This window comes from Delphinus delphis, chromosome 10, assembly GCF_949987515.2.
Source record: "Delphinus delphis chromosome 10, mDelDel1.2, whole genome shotgun sequence".
NCBI lineage: Eukaryota > Metazoa > Chordata > Mammalia > Artiodactyla > Delphinidae > Delphinus > Delphinus delphis.
This window is the reverse complement of record NC_082692.2, coordinates 75,803,231-75,828,980: the sequence shown is the minus strand read 5'-3', so window position 1 is coordinate 75,828,980 and position 25,750 is coordinate 75,803,231. Positions and strand designations below refer to the sequence as shown.

The window sequence follows — 25,750 nt, the reverse complement described above, 5'->3', positions numbered from 1 at the left end:
ATGGTTCAGTAATTTCTTCCACATTTAGTGTGGCTGCTGACATTTGTGTTGAAATCTCTCATGCCAATCAGCCTGAGAAAAGCTGGGACTGCTTTTTTCTCATAAAAGCTAGAAAGAACTGCTGTATTATAGGAAACCACCCCAAATTAACAGAAGATTAGGGTAGGAAGCCTGGACAGGGGTTTTAATCCCTGTGCATGAAATCAGTCTGTACACATATTGATCATATTTCTGCTGTTTTAACTGCAATTGTTTTCAATTTCACCTATTCACAATTCCCTATTATTTTATGCGGCCACGGTGTCTGTGTGATGATCTGGAAACTGACCATAATCCACTGTGACATTCTCTGAGTCAAGCTTCCTAAGACATCAGTGTTTCACACCAGGACATTTTGTAGGACACCTCGCTACTATCTGTGGGGTTCAAACATCAGAAAGGATGTGAGATCTAAGACTTGGTGTAATCACCTGCATGTAATGAAGCAGGCCAAAGAAAAAAGTGAGAGAAAAAAAAAAGAAGGGGCTTCCCTGGTGGCGCAGTGGTTGAGAGTCCGCCTGCCGATGCAGGGGACACGTGTTTGTGCCCCGGTCCGGGAAGATCCCACATGCCGCGTAGCCGCTTGTTCCGTGAGCCATGGCTGCTGAGCCTGCGCGTCCGGAGCCTGTGCTCCGCAATGGGAGAGGCCACAACAGTGAGAGGACCGCGTACCACAAAAAAAAAAAAAAAAAAAAAAAAAAAGAAAGAAAATGGTGTCAGGGAAAGTAGGGACCTATCTAAGTGTTTGTCCAAGTGTAATTGCTCTTTGTTTCTCCCTTTTAAATGTAAAAGATGACTGGCAAATGTCTCTTTTTCCTTGGCACTAGGATTGGGAGGAAAGAAAAGGGAAGGAGGCAATCTTGAAGAAGAGAGGTAGCTATAAGAAGCAGCATGGTGTAGTAACAAGAGTCTGAAGACCAGGATTCTAGTCCCTGTTTATGAGCTGTATGCCTTTGTGAAATTATTTAGCTGTTCTGCAATTTTCAGTTGCATTTATTGCAAAATTATGTTTGCTTCTCATCCTCCCCTAGACCAGGAGCATCTTGAGGTTAGGAACTGAGAATGATTCAATTTCTCCAGCACCTATATGGCACTGGGCAGAATATACTGAATGATCTTGAATTTAAAAAGGGAGCAAGCACAAGGGCCCCACGGTGGTCAGACATGAACTGAATTGATCTGCACCAAAGAAAGGGAGAATAGAGAATAATTCATTTAATTACTTGAAATACATTTACTGAGTGTCTATTATATACATATATATATATATACACTATATGTAATACATATAGTATGGGTGTATATATATACTATATAAAATACTATAATAGAAATTTTATAGTATATAAATATATGGATTATATATAAGTTTAAATTAAAATTTATAATATAAAATATTATACTATATATATTATAGATACTATTTATACTTTTAGGTGCTAGAAACACTGCAGTGACCAGAAAAAAACCCCCATATCTATAACAGATCTTTCATTCTAAGGGGCAAGATGATAAAAAAGATAAATTATATACAATGCTTGGTTAAGGACAAGAGCTAAGGAGAAAAATAACACAAAAAAAGAAGAAAGGAATGGACAGGGGAGTCTGTGGTTCAATTTTGGTTAGGATGTCCGGGAAGGCGGAGTGCAGTCATACACCGGTTCAATTAAGGCCTGCGAGCCCGCGTGCTGAGAGAAACAAAAGAAAGGAAGGCTTTAGGAATCAAAAAAGATCCAGAGTGAGGAAACGAAGCGAAAGGAAATTCAGACAGTGAGGAAAAGTGAGGGGTGGGTAAGTTGAGCGCGTGTGGGAGGAAAGAAGGAAGCAAAAATGCAGCACAGCCTAAACAATCATGTTACTTTCTACATTCGGTAAAAAACAAAGATTGTGTGGATTATGACGAAATCCCTTTCTGAGGGAATTCTCACCTCAGCTTCTTTCCAGAGAGCGACAGTGTTTCCCGTGCCCTAAACAGGGATTTTTGTCATTATGGCTTTTGATTGGCCCGGTATAAGCACGTGCTCTGCGCCTATTGGCCCGAGCGTCTGTCCCCAGACGAGTAGCCATGTTGGGGCCCTTCCCCGCCGCGGGGCCGTCTGGGAGTTGTAGTCCTTGCTCCGCTCCGTCCAGTGGAGAGGCTTTTTGCCCTCTGCTCGTGGGTCCCTCAGGCAGCCACTCTCGTGGGCACACGCCCGGGAACTGCTTCTGCCCCGCACTCCCTCCCTCTGCCTTTCACTTCCCAGCTGCCAAGATCTTGGAAGGTAGGGGCGGGGGCAAGCCCAAGTCGAACAGTGTTTCTGTGGCGCAGATCCGGGGTTTCGCGCGCGTCTCATCATTACTCCGGTGGTCCAGTGGAGCGGGGAGTGACTGGGTCCACGCAGCTCGTTGGGAGGTAGTGAGGGGTCTGTCGGGAGGACCCTCCCACCTCACCTCACCTTCTCACGGCCACTTCCTGAGCACCGGCCCTAACCCTAACCCGCCCCTCCTCCGCCGCATTTTGTAAGTGGGTAAACTGAGGCATGGGGGCATGCCAGCGGTTCCAGGGGACGCCCCAGCTCCTGGCTCTGGTGGTGTAGTTGGCATGGGCCGCTTTTGGATTTTTTTCAGTTTTACTGTCAAGTAGCAGGACTCTGTGCCCCAACAGATGTGTGTTAAACATCCAGCTCTGGGTTCCCCAGGGGGAGGGAGGAGGGTTTGAACAAGTGTCCAGGAGGAGGAGCTAGGCAGGACACGGGGAAGGCAATATTTTGGGAGAGAATTTTACATTTAGTATTTAAAAGACACAAAAAAATAATTCATTATGGTGGGAGAAATCAGTACTCTGTTGGACGTCCTTACATCTATTTTATGGCTTAATGTAGGTTTTTTTTCTTTTTTTTTTTGCTGTACGCGGGCCTCTCACTGCCGCGGCCTCTCCCTTTGCGGAGCACAGGCTCCGGACGCGCAGGCTCAGCGGCCATGGCTCACGAGCCCAGCCGCTCCGCGGCATGCGGGATCCTCCCGGACCGGGGCACGAACCCGCGTCTCCTGCATCGGCAGGCGGACTCCCAACCACTGCGCCACCAGGGAAGCCCTAATGTAGTTTTTATATGAAAACATGCGGGGATTTTTAAGGTGTGTTCATGTGGGGGAAAAAGGCCGGTTAGTGGAACTGGAGCTGGATTTGCAGCTTCCTCTCTAGGATCAAATTCTGCCTCTGCTGTATGACCAGCCACTCAGTGCTTACCGGGGAAAAAAGAACTTAACGCTCCTTGCCTAAGTGGCCCAAGGAGCTGCCAGGAGCTGAAATCTAGATGAAGTCTTGCTTGTGAAAGTTTGCCACATTCAAACTTTTATTATTGTGCGTCTCTCAGAACTGTGCTTGGGATTGGCATAGAATACAGCCTGTGGTCATGTTAGAAAGGCTCAGATCCTTGCTGGGTCCGGGACTACCGAAAGCGGCCCCGACTCGCACCTGTTAAGGTCCTGTACCTGAACTCTCTATTTTCTGGCTCCATCTTACCGCCAGCGGCCCAGGGCAGCGGAGGCTTCTGGGAGTTGTAGTCCCGCCTCTAGTTTCCCGGAGGGTTGGTACTCCATCTCCCAGCGTGTCATTTGGCTTGGCGAGGTGTCTCCTGGGAGTTGAAGTCTCACTTCCAGCAGTTCTCTGGAGCAGCCCCTTGACTCGGAACTACAACTTCCATGTGGCCCTGCGTTCTTGGCTGCTTGCCCTGCGTCCACTAGCTGCGAGCCGGGTGTAGTGAAATATGTTTAGCAAAAATGTCTTTTTGTTGTTTTTGATTGTATACGCTCTTCCAAGTACTACGTGGGGGTTTATTGTATACGCTTTTCTAAGTATCTTAGGAATTATGCATGCTTTCAAACAGTGCCAACACTCAACAGTTTACAGAGCATGTTCATACTATCTCTCGTAATAATACTGTATCTCCCATTTGTAGATAAGAAAAAAACTTGAGAAGACGATTTGTACACGGTCACACACCTAGTAATAAAATGTAATATATCTTTTATAAATAAGTAGATATTACATTTAGTTATAGTTTAATCCTCTCAAGCGCTATATGAGAGAAATAGCCATTTTCATACGCATTTTCCATATTAGAAAACTAAGGCTAGGAAATAGGGAAGTTGAGCAACGTGTCGAAGTTAACTAAGCTAGTGAATAGAACTACCGAGATTGTAACCCAGTCTGCTTGACAGACTCTGCTTAGAAAAAGACTCTATCTTATGGAGGTGGAGGGAGCCCGAGCTTTCTGAGTACGGAATTTGGAATCTTTCCACTATACCATGTTGCCTCTGTAGTTAAACACTAAACGGTAGTGCTGCAAAAACCTTTGAGATCATTTAAATCTAAGGCAAAGATCTTGGAACAGTTCCTGGCATATAGTAGAGGTTCCACAAATGTTAGCTATATAGAGTTTTATAATACTTTTATTTTAGAGATGAGGAAACTGGTGCAGGTGGTGAAGCAGTTTGCCCAAGGTCACACAGCTGGTCTGTGTCAGGGATGAGACTAGACCTGAACGTCTTGTTTCCAAGTCCAGGGTTATTTTCATTCTACCAGCAGACAGCTAGCAGGGACACCATATGTGAAGCTGTTTAGATAATGGTTTCTCTCCTAATTTGTTCTTCCTAGGCCACAGACCAGGACCAATTGTTGTAAAGTCTCTTTTCTTATTATTGGTAACGTAATATTTCATGAATTCAACAAATGTTTTCTGAACATATAACTCATCTCTCTTTAGGTACAGGGCCTCATGGATGAAAAGTAGCTAATGGGTTAGGGCTAGAAGGACCTTATAAATCATCTAATCTAACTTTTTAATTTAAAAAATTAGGGAATTGAGGTACAACATTCACAGCCTTCATCTCATGCCCTTGTGTCAGAAGCATTCTGTTTCTGCAAGGAGGCAGGGTTCTGGAGGCCTCATAGTCCTGTATGTGACCTTTTAGGCTCATGCTTTATTTTACTTAGTATCCTTGTCCTTGCCTTATTCCTGTACATGTTTGGTGGAATGCTTTAGGAAATGTTTCTGTGTACATGCAGCTCTCTTTCTTTTAATGTACATGCAGCTTCAATATGTTCCATTTGTATTTTGGGAATTAGTCTTGTCTTGGCTCCCAATACTCTTTTCTCTTTTGTCCTGTAAGACACGAGAACAAAATCTGACATTGTGTTTGCATTCACATATGTTAAAATCTAATCCTCTAATATAGGGTAACATAAATGAACACATGAGTTGATGGAATTATATAAAACTTTTGTTTTAGAAGACACATTGGCCCTTTCAATTATGTATTCACAGATAAAGCAGATTACTCTCACCTCTTGTGTGTGAAAGATGATTTCTACATAATTAGATAATAAAGTAGCAGTTTTATAAATTACTGGCTAAACGTTCCTGAGATAGTCATTATGGGAGATGTTCTCCTGGTCACCCTCTGTCCCACCAGCACTCTCCTAAATGACAGTCTGATCAGTCAGCTTCCAGCAAAGTGCGTGACCACTAGTAGACACTGAAAAAGTATTTGTGGAATTGCATTCATAAGCACCTTTGAGCTCTATTCCCACATTTTCCCCCTGAATCTCAGTTTTCTCTTTTAATGCAGAAAGGCAGCTTTGAAATACAAGCTGTTGCTACAGCTTTTGAGGTCATCCTCTGAGGGACTGTTGCTTTGGGAATGTCCAAGTCTGTGACTTCTAAGATGAGAAAGTGATCCAAATAGCAAAACATAGAGAAGCAATAGAGAGTGGTAGTCTGAAGGCCTATGACTGAAATCCCAGCCCTGCCTCTTAGGCATGTTACTAAGCCCTTGGTTTCCTCTTCTGTAAAGCAAGGATAATAAGCATTCTACCGCATAAAGTGATGATAAAGATTAAATAAGATAGTGTGTTTAAAGCTTTGAGCATGTCAGGTGCTCAATAGCTTGCATTTAATAGATGAGTAGATCTTATTTTTGTCATTATTAATGTAAATGTGTATATGAAAATATATTTACTCGGGATTTAAACTGGAGGCAGATATCTGTTTTATAAAAGGGTCTTGTCATTTGTTTTCTTAGAGTAGCAAGCTTGGCCATCACATACAAGCTATGAAGTTAACTGCAACTCTTGATAATCCATCTTGTCAGCTCAGTGAAAGTGTCTTGTGTAGGCAGAGAGATAGTGAAGCTTTTGGCTCTTCATTGACTGCTGAGAGGTCCCTGATCTCTGGTTTCATCTATATATTAAATCTTGGGTTGAAAAACGGTCAGTAGGGCCTTCTGTCCACTTCTGGAAAGGACTGGGCCTATCCCAGGAGCCTCAGGGTTAAAGTGAAGCAGTTGTCATCCAGCTGGTGAGTAATCCCGGGGCAGTGGCTATGTGGACACGGCAGTGCTTCTTTCTAAAGCTGACAACTTCAGTAGCCATGAGGTTACTGATAGAGAGGTGAGTTACAGAAGAGGGGTGATGCTGGGGATAGGGAAGGAGAAATGAAATGAGGATCATAGCGAGAGCAAAGAGCAGATGAACGAAGGAAACAGTTGAGGCCCTCAGTCAAGTTGTCTTAAGCATGTATTTATTGAGCACATTTATCCTGCTTCTAGCTCTGTGCCAGGCACTGCACTGTTATGCAGTGGAGATACAGCCTTGAATGTGGCTGACATGGAGGTGGTCATGGTGGTGGGTTGTGGTATATTCTAAGCAGGGAAGAACTTGAAGGAAAGAAGCAAGGAAGGTGGAGTGTGTTGGGATTTGATGAGCAGAAAAGTCTTTGTGCTTGGGGTATACAAATCACTGAATGGGGGAGGTGGGAGAGATGAGGCTGCAGAGGCAGGCATGGGTGATATTATGCAGAGTCCAGTTATCTGTATTGCAAAAGAATTTTGGACTTTATTCCAAGGGTATTTGTGAAACCATTTAAAAGTCTCAAGTGGAGAAATAAAATTATTGGATTTGTTTTTTAAAGACTTTGGATGCCGTATGGATGATGAATTTGTGAGAGGTAATAATGTGGGAAAACCAGATAGTCTTGCGTTTCTTTAACTTTAATGTGCATGTGAATCTCCCGCTGATCTTAAAATGTGGAGTCTGATTCAGCAGATCTGGAATGGGCCAGCAGATCTGGAATGGGCCAGCACCAGCAGGCTGTTGCTGCTGGTCTATGGACTATCCTTTGAGTAGCAAGTACTTAGGAGACTCTTCAGTGTTCTAGGTCAGAGATAATGGTGATTAAGAGAATGGGCTCTAGAGAGCAGAAGACCTGGATTCTAATCTTGGTTTTTCCACTTATTTGCTGTGTGACTCTGGGGAAAGTGAGGTAAACTCTTTGAGCCTCAATTTTCTTATTATCTGTGAAAGGTGGGTAATAATTTCTATTGCTTTAATCATGTTTTAAATTTTCAATGAGGTCACCCTTGGAAAGGGTTACTGTGCTTAATACAGTAATTGGCACTCAGTAAATGGTAGCTTTGATTTTACTCTTATGGTTATTAGTAAACATCATAATATTATGCACCCTGCTCCACATTTCCTTGTTTATCACATTTTCTTGTTTATCACATTTTGAATGCTAGGTGGAATAGATTACCTTTAATTCTACTGTTTTTGCTTCTGTCTCACAGGTGAAGTGCTGAACTTTGTAAAAATTTGAACATTATGGGCAAATAGATTTCTCTCAGCAATTGAGTCTCAATTTGATGGAAAAAAATCTGGGATTCTGAAAGTACCATCTTATATCTGATTGCAGGAACTTGAGGCACCTTGCCTAGCCTTGTAAATTTATTTAGCCCAATTATAGTGCCTCCTTCTTTACATAATTTTAACCTGTTTGGATTGTTCTCCAACCAGTGATTCTCAACCCTTGTTGCAAGTTAGAATCACCTGGGGCTGGTCCCATCCATACAAATTAAATCAGAGTGCCGGAGGGGAGGCAGGCGTTGATAATTTCTTTTTTAAGTTTCCTGGGTTATAATGAAGTGCATCTAGGATTGAGAACCATTGATTTTAAAAACCATAACATCAAAAATAAATCAAGTACAGTCTAAGGGCCTGGGTGGGGAATGAAATATCTGGAAAGTAGCTGAAGTCTTTGGGAGTGAAAGAGATAATAAGCCTAGTCACAAATCTCTCTTGGAATCTGATGAACTAACCGTAGGTTGTGCCCTGGGTTACCTTTGAGATTACTTACTAGGACACCCCCGTTCTAACCCTTTTTATCTCTAGCTGTGCTTACCCTAGTCAGGATTCTCCTTAATGTTGAGTTTCAGACTGCTTTTCTCTTTCTGGTATTTAGTTTGTTCCATTCCTCAGAGCTAAAAAAAAGTTATTAACCCATGAAAACCATGTTCAAAACAAACTGAGTTACATGTTTTCATGAGTTGTGGCCATGTTATTGAAAAGGCTTAAACTATTGTTCAGATAAAATACAACCCATTTTTACTAGCAACATTCTTACATTCTAATTCAGTAGTTTAAAAGGAACCACTTCCAGAGATGCTGCCAATTATAAAGATGGGTTTCTTTCTGTCTTTTTTCTCTTTAAAATTACTTCCATCTACCATTTTAGGGTGGAACAGTTAAGCTAATTTGATTAAATGCCTTTAATTTTCTGGATTATCCATAATATATAGGACCCCTTTCCTTTAAAAATTTTTTCCTCCATGGAAAATGTGTATTCTTATGTTTGTATCTGAATATATATATTTTTTCTTCATGAAAGTAATTTCTATTTTTTATTGAAATATAGTTGACATACACTATTATGATAGTTTCAGGTGTCCTACATAATTACTTGATATTTTCATACATTATGAAATGATCACCAAGATAAGTCGAGTAACCATCTGTCCGCATACAAAGTTATTGCAATATTATTGACCATATTCCTTATGCTGTTTACTACATCCTTGTGACTTATTTCTTATATGGCTGGAGGTTTGTACCTTTTAATCCCCTTCACCTATTTTGCTGACCCCCTCACCCATCTGCCTTCTGGCAACCACATATTTGTTCTCTGTATCTATGAGTCTGTTTTTTTGTTTTGTTTTGTTTGCTTGCTTGTTTTGTTTTTTCTATTCCACATATAAGTGAGGTAATGCGGGATTTATCTTTCTCTGCCTTATTTCACTTAGCATACCTTCTAGATGCACCCATATTGTTGAAAATGGCAAGATTTCATTTTTTTATGGCTGAGTAATATTCCTGTGTGTGTGTGTGTGTGTGTGTGTGTATCACATCTTCTTTATCCATTCATCTATCAGTGGACACGTAGGTTGCTTCCATATCTTGGCTACTGTAAATAGTGTTGCAATGAACACTGGAGTACATATATCTTTTCAAATTTGTGTTTTTCTTTTCTTTGGGTAGATTCCCAGAAGTGAAATTGCTGGATTGTAAGGCAGTTCTATTTTTTAATGTTTTGAGGAACCTCCATACTGTTTCCATAGTGGCTGCACCAATTTACAATACCACTGACAGTGCATGAGGGTTCCTTTTTCTCCTCATCTTCTCCAACACTTGTTATTTGATGTCTTTTTGATGATAGCCATTCTGACAGGTGTGAGGTGGTATCTTATGTTGTTTTTATATGCATTTCCCTGATGATTAGTGATGTTGAGTGTCTTTTCATGTGTCTCTTGGCCATCTGTATGCCTTCTTTGGAAAAATGTCAATTCAGGTCCTCTGTCCATTTGTTAATGGGTTTTTTTTTTTTGATGTTGAGTTGTATAAATTCTTTGTATATTTGGGACATTAACCCCATATCAGATATATTGTTTGTAAATAACTTCTCCCATTCAGTAGGCTGCCTTTTCATGTTGTTGATAGTTTCCTTCACTGTGCAAAAGCTTTTTAGATTGATGTAGTCCCATTTGTTTATTTTATTTTTTCTATGTTTCCCTTGCCTGAGGAGACATCTAAAAAAATATTTCTAAGACCAATGTCTAAGAGTGTACTGCCTCTGTTTTCTTCCAGGATTTTTATGGTTTCAAATCTTACATTAAAGTCTGTAATCCATTTTGAGTTTACTTTTCTATTTGGCATGAGAAAGTAGTTCAGTCTGATTCTATTGCATGTAGCTGTCCAGTTTTCCCAACACCACTTGCTGAAGAGACTACCTTTTCTCCATTGTATATTCTTGCCTCCTTTGTTGTAGATTAACTGACCATAAGTGTGTGGGTTTATTTCTGAACTCTCTATTCTGTTCCATTGATCTATGTGTCTGTTTTTGTGCTACTACCATACTGTTTTGATTACTGTAGCTTTCTAGTATAGTTTGAAATCAGGGAGTGTGATTTGTTCTTCTTTCTAAAGTTCATTTTGGCTATTCAGGGTCTTTTGTATTTCCTTACATGTTTTAGAATTATTTGTTCCAGTTGATAGAGATTGCATTGAATCTGTAGATTTGCCTTGGGTAGTATGGTGATTTTAATGATATTAATTCTTCCAATCTGTAAGCGTGGTATATCTTTCCATTTGTTTGTGTCATCTTCAATTTCTTTCATCAGTGTCTTATAGTTTTCTAAGTCTTTTACTTCCTTGGTTAGATTTATTCCTAGGTGTTTTATTCTTTTTGATTAAATTATAAATGGAATTGTTTTCTTAACTTCTCTGATACTTCACTGTTAGTGTATAGAAACACAGCAGATTTCCATGTATTAATTTTGTATCCTGCAGCTTTACCGAATTTATTTTTCAGTTCTAATAGTTTTTGGTGGGCTCTTTAGGAATATACATGCTTACCAAAAAAAAAAAAATATATATATATATATATTATATATATATATATACACAAACACACACACATATAATTAGGTATTATATATATTTTATATACATAAATATAATGAAATCTGCAAACAGGGACAGTTTTATTTATTGCTTTCCAATTAGATTCCATTTATTTATTTATTTATATTGTCTTATTGTTCTGGCTAGGACTTCCTAGCAACAATAATTTGTTGAATAAAACTGGTGAGAGTGGATATCCTTGTCATGTTCCTGATTTTACAGGAAATGCTTTCAGCTTTTCACCACTGAGTATGTTGGCTGTAGGTTTGTCATATATGGCTTTTATTATGTTGAGGTATGTTCCCCCATTCTCATTTTGTTGAGAATTTTGGCCATAAATGGATGTTGAATTTTGTCAAAAGCTCTTTCACAAACTTGTGATAATCATATGACTTTTATTCTTCAATTTGTTAATATGGTGTATCACATTGATTGAATTGTGGATGTTAAGCTATCCTTGCATCCCTGGGATAAATACTTCTTGATCATGGTGTATGATCCTTTTAATATATTATTGAATTTGATTTGCTAATATTTTGTTGAGAATTTTTGCATCTATTTTCATCAGTGGTATAGGCCTGTAATTTTCTTTTTTTGTGTGGTGTCTTTGATTTTGGTATCAAGGTGATGCTGGTCTTATAGAATGGGTTCGGAAGTGTTCTATCCTCTTCAATTTTGGAATAGTTTGAGAAGGTTAGGTGTTAACTTTTCTTTAAAGAGTTTGAACTTTGAAGCTGTCTGGTCCTGGTGTGTTCATATTTTCTATTTTTCCCTGATTTAGTCTTGGGAGATTATATTTTTCTAGGAATTTATCCACTTTTTTTTTTTCTTTCGGTATGTGGGCCTCTCACCGTTGTGGCCTCTCCTGTTGCGGAGCACAGGCTCCGGAAGCACAGGCTCAGCGGCCATGGCTCACGGGCCCAGCCGCTTCGCGGTATGTGGGATCTTCCTGGACCAGGGCACGAACCATGTCCCCTGCATCGGCAGGCGGACTCTCAACCACTGTGCCACCAGGGAAGCCCTATCCACTTCTCATAGTTGCCCATTTTATTAGTGTATAATTGTTCATAGTAATCTCTTTTTTAAAAAAATATTTATTTATTTATTTGGCTGCATCAGGTCTTAGTTGTGGCACATGGGATCTTCGTTGCGGCATGTGAGATCTTTTGTTGCAGTGCATGGGCTCTTTGTTGCAGTGTGTGAACTTCTCTTCAGCTGTGGCACATGGGCTCCAGGGCATGCGGGCTCAGTAGTTGCAGTGTGCAGGGTCTAGAGCGCGTGGGCTTAGTTGTCCTGTGGCATATTGGATCTTAGTTCCCTGACTAGGGATCGAACCTGCGTCCCCTGCATTGGAAGGTGGATTCTTAACCACTGGACCACCAGGGAAGTCCCCATAGCAATCTCTTATCCTTTGTATTTCTGTGGTGTTGGCTGTACCTGAGTTTATTTATTTGAGCTTCTCTCTTTTTTTCTTGATGAGTCTGGCTAAAAGTTTATCAAGTTTGTTTACCTTTTCAAAGAATCAGCTCTCAGTTTCATTGATCTTTTCTATTGTTGTATTTATAAAGACTCTATTTCATTTATCTTTCTCTCTGATCTTTGTTATTTCTTTCCTTCTACTAACTTTGGGTTTTGTTTGTTCTTTTTCTAGTTCCTTTAAGTTAGCTTGTTTATGTGAGATTTTTCATTTAGTGTTTTGACATCATATTTTACATCTTTTTGTTTTGTGTATCCCTTAACTACTTATTGTGGAAATAGATGATTTAACTACTTTTGTCTTTTAACCTTCATACTGGCTTTGTAAGTGGTCGATCTACTTACTACCTTTACTGTAATTTCACCAATGAGATTTTCCTTTTCATTATTTTCATATTTCTAGTTGTAGTCTTTTCTTTTCTGCTTAGAGAAGTGGTGGTGAACTCTTTTAGCTTTTGCTTATCTTTAAAATTCTTTTTTAAAAATTAATTCAGGACTTCCCTGGTGGTGCAGTGGTTGAGAATCTGCCTGCCAATGCAGGGGACACGGGTTCGAGCCCTGGTCTGGGAAGATCCCACATGCTGCGGAGGAACTGGGCCCATGAGCCACAGCTACTGAGCCTGCGCGTCTGGAGCCTGTGGTCTGCAACAAGAGAGGCCATGATAGTGAGAGGCCCGCACAACGGGATGAAGAGTGGTCCCCGCTCACCGCAACTAGAGAAAGCCCTCGCACAGAAACGAAGACCCAACACATCCAAAAATAAATAAATAAATTAAAAAATTAATTCAATCACTGATAAGTGTTTATTGAATACATATTATGTGTCAGACATTGTGTTGGGTGCTTGAAATAATGGCGCTAAGCTTGGGGATAATTATTGCTGTAGCAGGCAAATTAGCTCCCTAGTATCTTTTTTTAACTTGAAGTATAGTTGGGAATTCCCTGGCATCCCAGTGGTTAGAGCTTAGTGCTTTCACTGCAGTGGCCTGTGTTCAATCCCTGGTCAGGGGGTACTTCCCTGGTGGTCCAGTGGTAAAGAATCTGCCTTACAATGCATGCGATTCCGGTTCAATCCCTGGTTAGGGAACTAAGATCCCACATGCTGCAGGACAACTAAGCCCAGGCACCACAACTACTGAGCATGCATGCCTCAACTAGAGAGCCTATGTGCCGCGAACTACAGAGCCCACGTGCTCTGGAACCCACGCGCCACAACTAGAGAGAAGCTTGCGTGCGCACCTCAATGAACAATCTCGCATGCCTCAAATGAAGATCCTGCGTGCTACAACTAAGACCCAACACAGCCAAAAAAAAAAAAAGAAATTGAACTATAGTTGATTTACAATTTTGTGTCAGCTTCAGCTGTACAGCAAAATGATTGAGTTATATATATATGTATATATATATATATATATATACACACACACACACACACATACACACATATATGTATATTCAGATTCTTTTCCATTAGAGGTTATTACAAGATATTGAATGTAGTTCACTGTGCTATGCAGTAGGACCTTGTTGTTTATCTCTTTTATATATAGTAGTTTGTATCTGCTAATCCCAAACTCCTAATTCATCCCTTCCTCCCACCTCTTCCCTTTGGTAAGCATAAGTTTGTTCTCTATGTCTGTGAGTCTGTATTTGTTCTATAAATAAGTTTATTTGTATCATTTTTTAGATTCCACATGTAAGTGATATCATACGACTTACTTCACTTACTGACTGACTTCACTTAGTATGATAATCTCTAGGTCGCTCCTTGAAGAGAACCTCTACAATTGTGATTATCCTCGCATTTGTGGGTTGCCCACCCAGGAGTGTGGGTCTGGACGGGACTGCAGCTCCACCTCCACCCCTCCTACCCTCTCGTCACTCCTTCTTATATCTTTAGTTGTGGAAAATCTTTCTTGCTAGTCTTCAGGTTGTTCTCATAAGTAGTTGCTCCGTAAGTAGTTGTAATTTTGATGTGTCTGTAAGAGGAGATGAGTTCAGGTCTTCCTACTCTGCCATCTTGGCCACACCCTTGAATATTTATATTTAGAACTTTATATCCAGTTTTCAGGAGGATTCTTGGCCTGAATTTATATTACCCTATACCTCAATTTCCTTTTACAGCATTTCCTAAGCTTCTCTGCTCACTAGAAGGTCATTTCACAATGTAGTAGTTTTATTTTTCTGCTGTGTTGACTTAATAGAGAGAAAGACTGGGAAAAGTGTTTTTGCTGGCGGGTTTAATACAGTTTAAAAATTACATATTTTGGGGGAATTTGCATGTATGCCAAGGTTTTCTTGTAATGATAAATAAGTAGGCATAGAAAAAAAATTGAGAAACTGGTTAAGAGGTTCACAAAAGGCGCTCATTGAGTATTCTGGAACTTAAAGACTCTTTCTGAATCTTTTTATGTGTTTATTAGTGTTCCTCATTATGGATTTACCTCTTTTTATTAACAGTCAGGTTTCCATGAAAGTTCAATGTATTTTGCAGTTTCTCAGGCTCACAGCTATTGGAGCTAAAACCCATCATAGATAATGTGGAAGTATCAGTGCTTCCTCATGAGGTTTAATGCATGCGTATTTTAGTTGAGCATGGGCTGGAGGAAAGTATGGTCTACAGTCATTTAATCACTGAAGTTTGTAGTATGTGATATGGACAAAATTTTTATTTTTTGCAGGACTTGAAGGCTCTTTTGCATGTATTCAGTTTTGAAATAATAAAAAAAAAACCTCACTGCTGTCTCCACATTTACTGCAGGACAGTACTTGCTTGGTTGTGCCAGGAGATGCCTGAGTGATACCTAGAAGCTGGAGTCTGTGTATGTGCTTGGAGCCCTGAGGACAGGCAGAGGAACCTGCTGGAATAAGGTTGTTTTTCTCAACCCTGAAGCACTGGCAGTCTCTGTCCAACCTCTCCCAGGAATGAGCCTAGTGAGGGGAGAGGTTGTGATCTGCAGGAGAGCAGGGAAAAATGCATGCGCGACAAATGTGGACGGTATGGAAGAGGTATAACAAGAAGATGGTTGGGTGGAGGGAAAGGGAAGGTTTTCGTTTTTTGTTTCAGAAATATGTATGTGAATGGTGCCCTCTGGAGTTGTGCTGGACACAGCTTACATGGCTCTGTACACAGAGAGGCCTGATTAATGGGAGGTGCCGATACCTTCGTAAGTGGTGAAGTGCTACTGGGGATACAAAGGCAACAGGTGGCCACTGCAGTTTGAAATCCCAGTTGCTGGGTTCTGCCAGCTGAGGGGGTAAAAGCAAGGACAGGAAGCTTCAGCAGCCAGTGGCCACAGATAAATCTACAGCTGAGGACCTCTCTTGGCCCCTCTATGCAGGACAGAAAGCTTCCTCTAGTCTCTTGAAACTCCACAAGGCAACAGACCAACGTCTCCCTGGCCCAGAAGAATTAGCTGCATTTGGCTTCCTAGTGCAGATGAAACAGCTGGGTCCAACTCTTATGGGTCAGGGCCTGGCTGGAATTATATGCAAGGGTGGTTTGACCAGAAGCTTCTGCATTTCTGGCTGGCTCCCAGGTGATGCAGATGTGGAAGATGGGTCACACTTGGAATAGCAAGGTTCTAGTTCTTTGTGGCTTCTACTATGTTGCCATTTTTTTTTAAATTGAAATATAGTTGATTTACAATGTTGTGTTAGTTTCTGCTATACAGCAGAGTGATTCAGTTATACATATATATACATTCTTTTTTTAATATTATTTTCCATTACGGTTGATCACAGAATACTGAATATAGTTTTCCCTGTGCTATACAGTAGGACCTTGTTGTTTATCCATTCTCTATATAATAGTTTGCATCTGCTCACCCCAAACTCCTACTCCATCCCTCTCCCATCCCATTTCCCCCTTGGCAACCACAAGTCTGTTCTCTGTGTCTGTGAGTCTGTTTCTATTTCATAGAATTTCATTTGTGTCATATTTTAGATTCCACATATGAGTGATATCATATGGTATTTGTCTTTCTCTTTCTGATTTACTTCACTTAGTATGATAATCTCTGGTTCCATCCATATTGCTGCAAGTGGCATTATTTCATTCTTTCTTATGGCTGAGTAATATTCTATTGTATATATGTGTCATACCTTCTTTAACCATTTATCTGTCAGTGGACATTTAGGTTGTTTCCATGTCCTGGCTATTGTGAATAGTGCTGCTATGAATATAGAGGTGCTTGTATCTTTTTGAATTATATGTTTGTCCAGGTATATGCCCAGGATTGGGATTGCTGGATCATATGGTGACTATTTTTAGTTTTTTAAGGAACCTCCATACTGTTCTCTATAGTGGCTGCACCAACTTAACCTTCTCATCAACAGTGTAGGAGGGTTCCCTTTTCTCTACACCCTCTCTAGCGTTTGTTTGTAGACTTTTTGATGATGGCCATTCTGACTGATGTGAGGTGATACCTCATTATAGTTTTGATTTGCATTTCTCTAACATTGATAATTAGCAGTGTGGAGCATCTTTTCATGTACCTGTTGGCCATCTGTATTGTCTTCTTTGGAGAAATATCCTCATACTTTTTTATAGCTTTTATTTCATCTCTATTTTTTGATCAATGCCTCTCTTCCCTCTCAACTGTAAGCTCTGTGAAGGCAGGAATAGTGGTGATTTTGCTCATGCTGTCTCCTGAGCATGTGGTCCCTGTGTGGGGTAAGTGGTCCATGTCAGATCCCTTACTTAGAATTCGGTGTTGCACTTTGCACAACACCATGCACTTGACCACACTACTTCTAGGCCATCCTCTATTACTTCTTTGGTTAGCCGACTCCTGGTTGCATGGGGAGTATAGGTAAGTGAAATCTACAGAAGATCGCAGACCTCAGCCCTCTTAGCATTTCTCTGAACATGTACAGCAACCCATTTCTTCTGTTTATTGGAGATAATGCCTTGTTTATTGCATTAATATTGTCTATTTTCCCTCTCGAGAAAGTTTGCTCCCCAAAGGCAGGGACCTTATTATTTGTCCTATCCCCAGGCCTGTGATAGACAGAATGAGTTTTTTCTCCTCATTGCCATCAAGACCTGAAAGTCTGGGTCATCCTGAGGCTGCTGCTCCACGCAGATGGGTCATTAATGTTATATAGCTAATAGGAAGTTTCAAATGCTGGGGAGTCAAGAAGGGGCTCATAGGGAGTATAGAGAGGAGCCTGCTGTCTGGCTCTGAGAACTGACTGCTGGCTTTGCTTCTCATTAGCCATGTCATCTCGAGCAAAGTACTCAACCTCACTGCATCTTGTTTTTCTGTAAAACAAAGATTATAATACTAATTAACTCTTAGAGTTATTGTGAGGATTCAGTGAGACTGTTGATGTAAAGCATGCCTTGCACAGTGCCTGATGAGTGGTCAGTGCTCAATAAATATTACCTGTGGTCAGTGTCATTAAACCTGTTATGTTGCTCTGTCTACTTGCTGGTAAGTAGTTTTACGTGTGCCAGTTTTCAGTTTGAAGATCACAGCTAGACCTTTCTCATAGTATTGTGTTATTTGGGGAAATCTCATATTTGGCCATGAAATAAATGTAGAGGCTAGCAGTTCTGGCCATATGAAGTTTTCTGAAAACATTGGTGAACAACAACCCAGGATTCAGCACAAAAAAGTAAATGCTCATTGATGTTAAATACAAAGGAATATAAGTCAGAAAACAAACACATCTATCATACTGGAGTATTTAAATGCCTCTCATAAACACTTAAGATTCTCATTAGTCCAACATCAGAAAAATGATAAATATTAATATTTGTCATCAAAGGAAAGCTTAGAAATCAAAGCAGAATAAACAACTGTTGTATTTCAAGGATTACATAATACTGAATGAATTTTAATTCAATATCTCCTAAACCCATTTTTAAGATTTCTCTATACGACACTTTATTTTTATCCAGTACACAAACTAGGAAAGATGTGCATTTAATCAGAAAAGACTCAAGGGATTTGCTGATTTAAAGACCTGGGCTCTGTTGTGTTTTGTGTCTATAAAAGAGACCCACATGTGCCTGAGCCAACCTCCTTCTCCATTGATCTCCATCTATTTTAGGAGAATCATATTGGAAATTGGCTCTGGGTAGAGTATGAAAGGGCACTGGGTGCTTTCTGCCTTTGCTGTGGATTCTTTCCCCCAAGCTTCTCTATTCTTCCCAGTTCTGAATGTGCCCGGAAGCATGTACAGCATCCCCCAGGGTCAGGAGGGAGCAGAGGGAGAGATGACAGGCTGGCACCATCACCCTGCAGCTGTCAGGCTCTCCCTTCCTTCTTTCAGCATCTGAGATGGCTGACTCAGTGTGAGAGGGCCTCACCATGTCATCACAAGAACGCAGTCCTGGGAGTCGAGAGACCTGGGTTTTAGTTCTGGCTCTTTCACTGCCTTATGAATGTCCTGTCTTCTCTCTGGGCCTCCCTTTCCACATCTGTCAAGTGAGGGACTTGGATCTGATAAATCTGAAGTCATGTGCTCTCCAACATGCTATGACCAAGTGGAGAGCTTCAGGGATCTGATAAGCCTTTCCCCTTACCCTCTGCACAAGGGCATTTGCCTCGCGAGGCAGGCTTGAGGGCCAAAGAGACCTATATCTTGCCTTAGCTAATTTAGTTAAGTACTCAGTTTTCTCATCCACTAAATGGGAATAGTAGAAGGTTGTTGTAACCACAAGAGATGATGTTTGGAAAGCATCCAGTGCTGTTTGACACATCACTGGGATTTAATGATGCTGCCATTTTGTTATTATTATTATGTTGTTATTTTGTTACTGTTATATATTATGTTTATATCTTGACTCAGTATTTTTCTGTCTCTTTGTGATTCAGTTCCCTTTTCTAAAAAATGGAGATAATAAGAGAATCTACCTCACTGGTTAATTGTGAGAATTAAGTGAGATAATACATGAAAGTACATGGGGTGCTTCCTGGTATATAATAAGCACCAAATACACACTAGCAATGATTTTAGCTATCATTTTTTCTTTTTTTAATTAGTCACAATACCTTAAATAAAGTAAAGAACTAGATAAGACAAGGTGACTGAGAGCAGTTACCATCTCTAATACACAAGCTGAAGCAGATTTCCCAGTTGTCTAAAAGACCCAACATTTTCCCTAAGCATCTCATTTATCATAGGGAACAGTAAATAAATAATGTCAAATCTATAATTGAAAGTCAAATATCTGTATCCAGCATGAGTTCTTAAACCTGGATGCTGGAGTCTCTTTAACATCAAATGTTCCATGTATATATATAGGAAACAAAAACACTAGTTGGAAAAGATATCTGCATCCCTGTTTTCATAGCAGCATTATTTATAATAGCCAAGACTTAAGTGTCCATTGATGGATGAGTGGTTAAAGAAATTTTGGTATTTATACATACAATGGAATATTATTCAGCCATAAAAAATGAGGAAATTCTACCATTTATGACAACATGGATGGACCTTGAAGGCATGCTAAGTGAAATAAGTCAGACAGAGAAAGATAAGTACTATATGATGTCACTTATGTGTGGAATGTGTAAAAAAAAAAAAAAGCATTCCCCCCCCACCGTAAACCTACACCAAACTCATAGGAAAAGATCAGATTTGTGGTTATCAAAAGGTACAAACTTCAATTATATGATAAATAAGTATTAGGGTTGTAATGTACAACATGATGATTACAGTTAGCACAGCTGTATGGTATATGGGAAAGTTGTTAAGAGAGTAGATACTAAGAGTTCTCATCACAAGGAGAAATTTGTTTTTTCTTTTCTTTTTATTGTATCTTTATGAGATGATGTTAACTAAACCTATTTATGGTGTTAACTAAATGGTGTTAGATGGTGTTAACTAAACCTATTTATGGTAATCATTTCACAATATATGTAAATCAAACCATCATGCTGTACACCTTAAATTTATACAGTGATGTATGTCAATTATTTCTCAATAAAACTGGGAAAAAATGCAATATAGCTACAGTGGAGAAATGGAAAAATAGAGGACAACTAAAACAGGGGAACATAGATACTTCTGGGGATGACAAGTGGAAAGTAGGAAGAAATGAGGCAAGAGATTTTTTTTCCCTAAAGTCTATGTGTTGCCATTTGATTTAAGCTATTATATATTTTAGCTTATAATAAGTAAAATTTATTTTGCTAGAAGTAAAAAAAGAGAAGAATCTAATGTTCCAGGTCCATGCTGTATCTCCACATACGGAAGAGATATATTAGTTAGAAGAGACGTTATTTTTTATCAGGTTACTATGGGCCAGGCACTAAACTAAGACCTTTGTGGGGATTCTCTCATTTCATCCTCACAGCAACTCTAGGGGGTAGATACTCTTATTATCCCTGTTTACAGATGAGAAAACTGAAACACAGAGAGGTTAAGTATGTGCTTAAGGATACCCAGCTGGCAAGTGGTGGTGCTGGGATATGGATGCATGTTATATGACATGGGAGAGAGTTTAAGCTCTACTAGCTGATGTCCTCAGCTGGTCAAGAAGTCAAACCTGTTTGGTGGATACTCTTTCTGTAGTAATGAAGTCTGATGGATCAAGACAAGGATGTAAATGGACTTGCTTTTTACCAATGACATAACAAATTAACATTATTCGTATTGTTTCCAAGATCATTGCATTTCATGTAAGGGAATGAATTTCAATATGGAATAGACTTATTTAAGGAAACATCAATATTTTTCTCAAATTGGCAGCATCAAAACTGTATTTATGGAATTAAAACATATTGCATTTATATAATGCAAATTCACTTGGAAACAAGATTTCTTTATCTTTTTCTGTAACTTAGCTTGCAGCTGTTGGCATCAGTCTATTTTTAAAACACAAAAATAAATTGTTTCTTGTTAACTCCATTGGATCTGCAGGCAGATAGTAGACAGAGTTGCTGTCCATGAGGCCAGCATCTTGGTTAGAGGGCCCAGATTATTCTATGAGAAGGTGCTATTTGGAAGAAAAAAAACACCTTTTCTTACCAACTACATAAGAAAATTCATTTTAGAAAATAAAAAAAGACAAAAATGCTCAAAAGTAAAGTAACATTAGCATTTCATCCCCTCATTATAGCACTATCAATATTTCAATGTAGGGATTTCCCTGGTGGTCCAGTGGGTAAGACTGTGCTCCCAATGCAGGGGGCCCAGGTTCGATCCCTGGTTGGGGAACTAGATCCTGGATGCCAACCTAGAAGTGTGCAGGCTGCAACTAAGAAGTCTGCATGCTGCAACTAAGAGTCTGTGTGCCACAGCTAAGACCTGGTGCAGACAAAATAAATAAAATAAATAAATATTAAAAAAATATTTCAATGTATACCCTTTCCATCCTTTTTTATTGCATATGTAAGTTCTAAGTTCTGTTAGCTTTCTAAATTGGGATCACACTTTATATGTAGTTTTGTTACCTTTTTTTTTACTCATCAGGGTATTGTGTGCATTTTGCCATGTCATTAATGATTGCAAAGTACTCTTACTATTAGAACCTGCAACCTATCCTAATTGGTTTTTTAAAAAATTTTTAAATTTAAATTTAAATTTTTGGCTGCGGTGGGTCTTCGTTGTTGCACATGGGCTTTCTCTAGCTGAGGTGAGCGGGGGCTATTCTTTGTTGCGGTGTGCGCGCTTCTCATTGCGGTGGCTTCTCTTGTTGAGGAGCACGGGCTGTAGGCGTGTGGGCTTCAGTAGTTGTGGCTCGTGGGCTCTAGAGCACAGGCTCAGTAGTTGTGGTGCATGGGCTTAGTTGCTCTGCGGCATGTGGAATCTTCCCGGACCAGGGCTCGAACCCGTGTTCCCTGAATTGTCAGGCGGATTCTTAACCACTGTGCCACCATGGAAGCCCCTATCCTAATTGTTTAACATTAGGTTTCCCCCACCTCTACTTCTGGTATATGTTAGTGAAGAATATTTGCATATATGCAAATATTGCATATAATTACATATATGCAATATTTGCATATAATTACATCCACTATTCTTTTCTTAGGATACATTCTCAGAAGTGGAAATGCTGGGTTATATGGTAAGCTATAGGAGTAAGTATCTAGTTTTTCTTCACTGCAGGCAGTGCTCCCCTGCACCCCTAGAATCTCCACTAACAGCTTCTCCTGGGATCTTTTTCCCAGGAGCTTCAGAGAAGAGACTATGGAGCAGGAAGGTGGTGGGGCAGTTAACAACATCTGTTTTCAGTTTCTACTCATGGACCAAAATAAACATGTTGGGTTGCCAGTACCAGCCTTAACATATCCTCTATTATTTGATATTTAACTCTGTCAGCTCAGAATGCTTTCAGCTGCACGTAATAGAAAACTTGACTTATGGTGGCTTTAAAAAATAGGGGATTATTTCTCCCACATAATAAGAAATTTAGTGGGCTTCCCTAGTGGCGCAGTGGTTGAGAGTCCGCCTGCCGATGCAGGGGACACGGGTTCGTGCTCCGGTCCGGGAAGATCCCACATGCCGCGGAGCGGCTAGTCCCGTGAACCATGGCCGCTGAGCCTGCGCGTCCGGAGCCTGTGCTCCGCAACGGGAGAGGCCACAACAGTGAGAGGCCCCGTACCGCAAAAAAAAAGAAAAGAAAAGAAAAAAAGAAATTTAGAAATGTGTGGTGGCTGTGGCTTTAGTTCAACAGCTCAGAGATGTCAAGGAGAGTGTGTCTACAGTGTTCTTGGCCTTTTCTTAATGGTCACAGGATGGCTGCGGATGAAGCAGGCATCATACTTGTGTTCAGGGAGTCAGGTTGGGGTGTCAGAACACAGATGAATGAGACACATTTTTGACCCTGGGTGTTGTTAACCTGATTTTAAAAAGTGGTGCTTTTTTCTCTTATTGCGAAGTAATATATGTTCATTATAGAAAATGTATTTCAATGATAATCTTACCACCCACATGTAATCACTGCTCTCATTTTGGTGTTTATCCTTTTAGTTTAGTTATAAATGCACAAAAAAGTGGGATTTTTGAGTTATGTACTGCCCCATAACTGGCTTTTTAAATCAACATCCATCTCACTGCCTAGCACCCGGTAGATGGTTTAAAGATTTTACTGGAAATTTAATGAATAATTTAAAAAATACACTATGAATATTATTTTTCTGTATCTCTGAGTAGTCTTTACAGTATATATTTTATAGTATAATTTTTAATAGCTGCATATCCCTCAACTGTTTGAATGTTTCATGATTTATTTGACTCAATCTCTGTTATTTTACATGTAGATTAAAAAAAAATTTAACTATGACAAATAATACTGCATTGAACATCTGTGTGTGTGTGTGTGTGTGTACACAAATCTTATTTCCTTAAGTTCCTTTCGTAAGTGGAATCACTGGGCCCAACGAAATGCCAATTTTACAGTCCTTGATTTATGTCATCAAATTGCCCTCTTCAAATGTACCATTTTACTTACCCCCAGCAATGTGAGTTGTTATAACCTTGTTTTAGTTTTTTATTTTATTTATTTATTTATTATTATTTTTTTGCGGTACGCGGGCCTCTCACTGTTGTGGCCTCTCCTGCTGCAGAGCACAGGCTCCGGACGCGCAGGCCCAGCGGCCATGGCTCACGGGCCCAGTCGCTCCACGGCATGTGGGATCCTCCCGGACCGGGGCGCAAACCCGTGTCCCCTGCATCGGCAGGTGGACTCCCAACCACTGTGCCACCAGGGAAGCCCTAGTTTTTTATTTTTAATAGACATTTTTTTTGAGTTGGTAATATATTTGTCTGATTCAAAAATCAAGACAATGCAAAAGGCATAAAGTGGAGTTTTACTCCTGTTCCTGTCCCCATACTCCCATCTCTGCCCCCATTTCCCTTAGGGTAGCCACTTTTACTAGGTTCGTTTGCATCTTTTTGGTATTTTTAATGCACACAGGCAAATATGTATATAAATTATTTCCCTTCCTTTCTTACCCAAAAAGTAACACACAATATACACTGTTCTGTATTCTTGCCTTATTTGGTTAGGCTGCTATATAATGTTCCATTATGTGAATATTCTGTAGTTTTATTTATCTAGTCTCCTGTCTAGCTTTATTTGAGACCTGTGTCTTTTCAGCAAAACCAGGCCCAAGTGAACTACGTTATTCTGGCCGTGCAGCTACACCACAAATAGGAGTAGGAAGCTATATCTTAATTTCCTAGACCTACTGCCTGGCTTGCTGCACATTTTGACTTAGCCTCCCAGGGTGTAGTCGGCAGTGTCTGAAATATACTGAATCCAAGAAGGGAGAGAATTGCACAGGTAGGTTTATCCCCTTTGAAGACCCACTGGCTTGTCTTTTTTCCCTAGCTGTGATTGTGAGATATTTTCATGTTTTAGTTTGGGTAAAGAGTAACCCCCTCCATTCTCATCCAAGGGATGGTAGCTCCCATAGGAAATTATGTCTTATTTTTTAAGGAATTCATTGCCACAGAGTGCCAGGTGTATGGTATGCTCCCTCAAGAGGCTCTGGGGAAGAATCCTTCCTTGCTTCTTCCAGGTTCTGATGGCTCCAAGCATCCTTTGGCTTGTGGCTCCATAATAATGTACTTTACTTGGCTTTCTCTGTATCTTCTCCTCTTCTTTCTCAAATCTCTATCTGCCTTTCTCTTGTAAGGACACGTCATTGTTCTTAGGGCCCAACCAGATAATCCAGGATGACCTCAAATCAAGATTCTTAACTTAATTCCTTTTGCAAAGACCCTTTTTCTGAATAAGGTAACACTTGCAGGCTCCAGGGATTTGATGCAGACATATCTTTTGGGGGCCACCATCCAGCCCACTACAGGCTTTGAGTCTAGCACTCTGATTCCAGAATCTGTGCTGTGCCCTGTTAGACCATATCCTGTGAAGTGCCACAGAGAAAGTCTGTTTTCTCTTCCACATGGTAGTAAAAGGCTAAGGCTTATTTGCTCAGTGTTGTATCTTCATCGCCTTGCACAGTGCCTTTTGCACAGAGGAGGTGCTCAATAAAATGAAATGGCTTTAATCACTGAATTTCCATAGAATTTATGAAGTCAGTTTTCACGTCTCTTATTGCTTTTCTCCAGGCTGAATATTCCCCAGGTACTTCAGTTGTTCCTTATGTGAAGTTTGGAGCCCCCATCTTTCTGGTTGCCGTCCAGTAGGTACTTGCTAATTTGACCAGTCCTCCTCTTAATATGCCTTCCAGATTGAACTCTTGATAAGATTTAAGTAACAGGGTAGAATGAGACTATTAATGCTCATGGTTTGTACACTATAATTCTTAAAGTAGCTCTAGGTTGTATTCATTTTAGAGTAGCTGCTAAGGTCATTTCTGGTAATAGCTAAAGACAAAAAAAAAAAAAAAAAAAGAAAGAAAGAAAAGAAAAGAAAACTCTGCCATACTAGTAGTCCTACTTAGTCATTCAGTTTTTAGGGCCAAATACAGCCTCAGTTACGCTAATGCAAATTTTATCGATTTTGGATTCTTGGGATGGATTTTGAATTTGGAAAGAAAA

General features: G+C 40.0%; 1 protein-coding gene across 19 annotated transcripts in view; it reads left to right on the top strand.

Moving 5' to 3' along the window:
• The first annotated feature begins 2,161 nt into the window (after window positions 1-2,161).
• FHIT (fragile histidine triad diadenosine triphosphatase) overlaps window positions 2,162-25,750 on the top strand; it is a 1,444,513-nt gene continuing 1,420,924 nt past the window's right edge. For all 19 annotated transcript variants that reach the window (XM_060022809.1, XM_060022803.1, XM_060022817.1 and 16 more), the window contains exon 1: window positions 2,162-2,300. The gene's annotated coding sequence lies outside the window, so the exon portion shown is untranslated. The remainder of the gene's footprint in view (window positions 2,301-25,750) is intronic.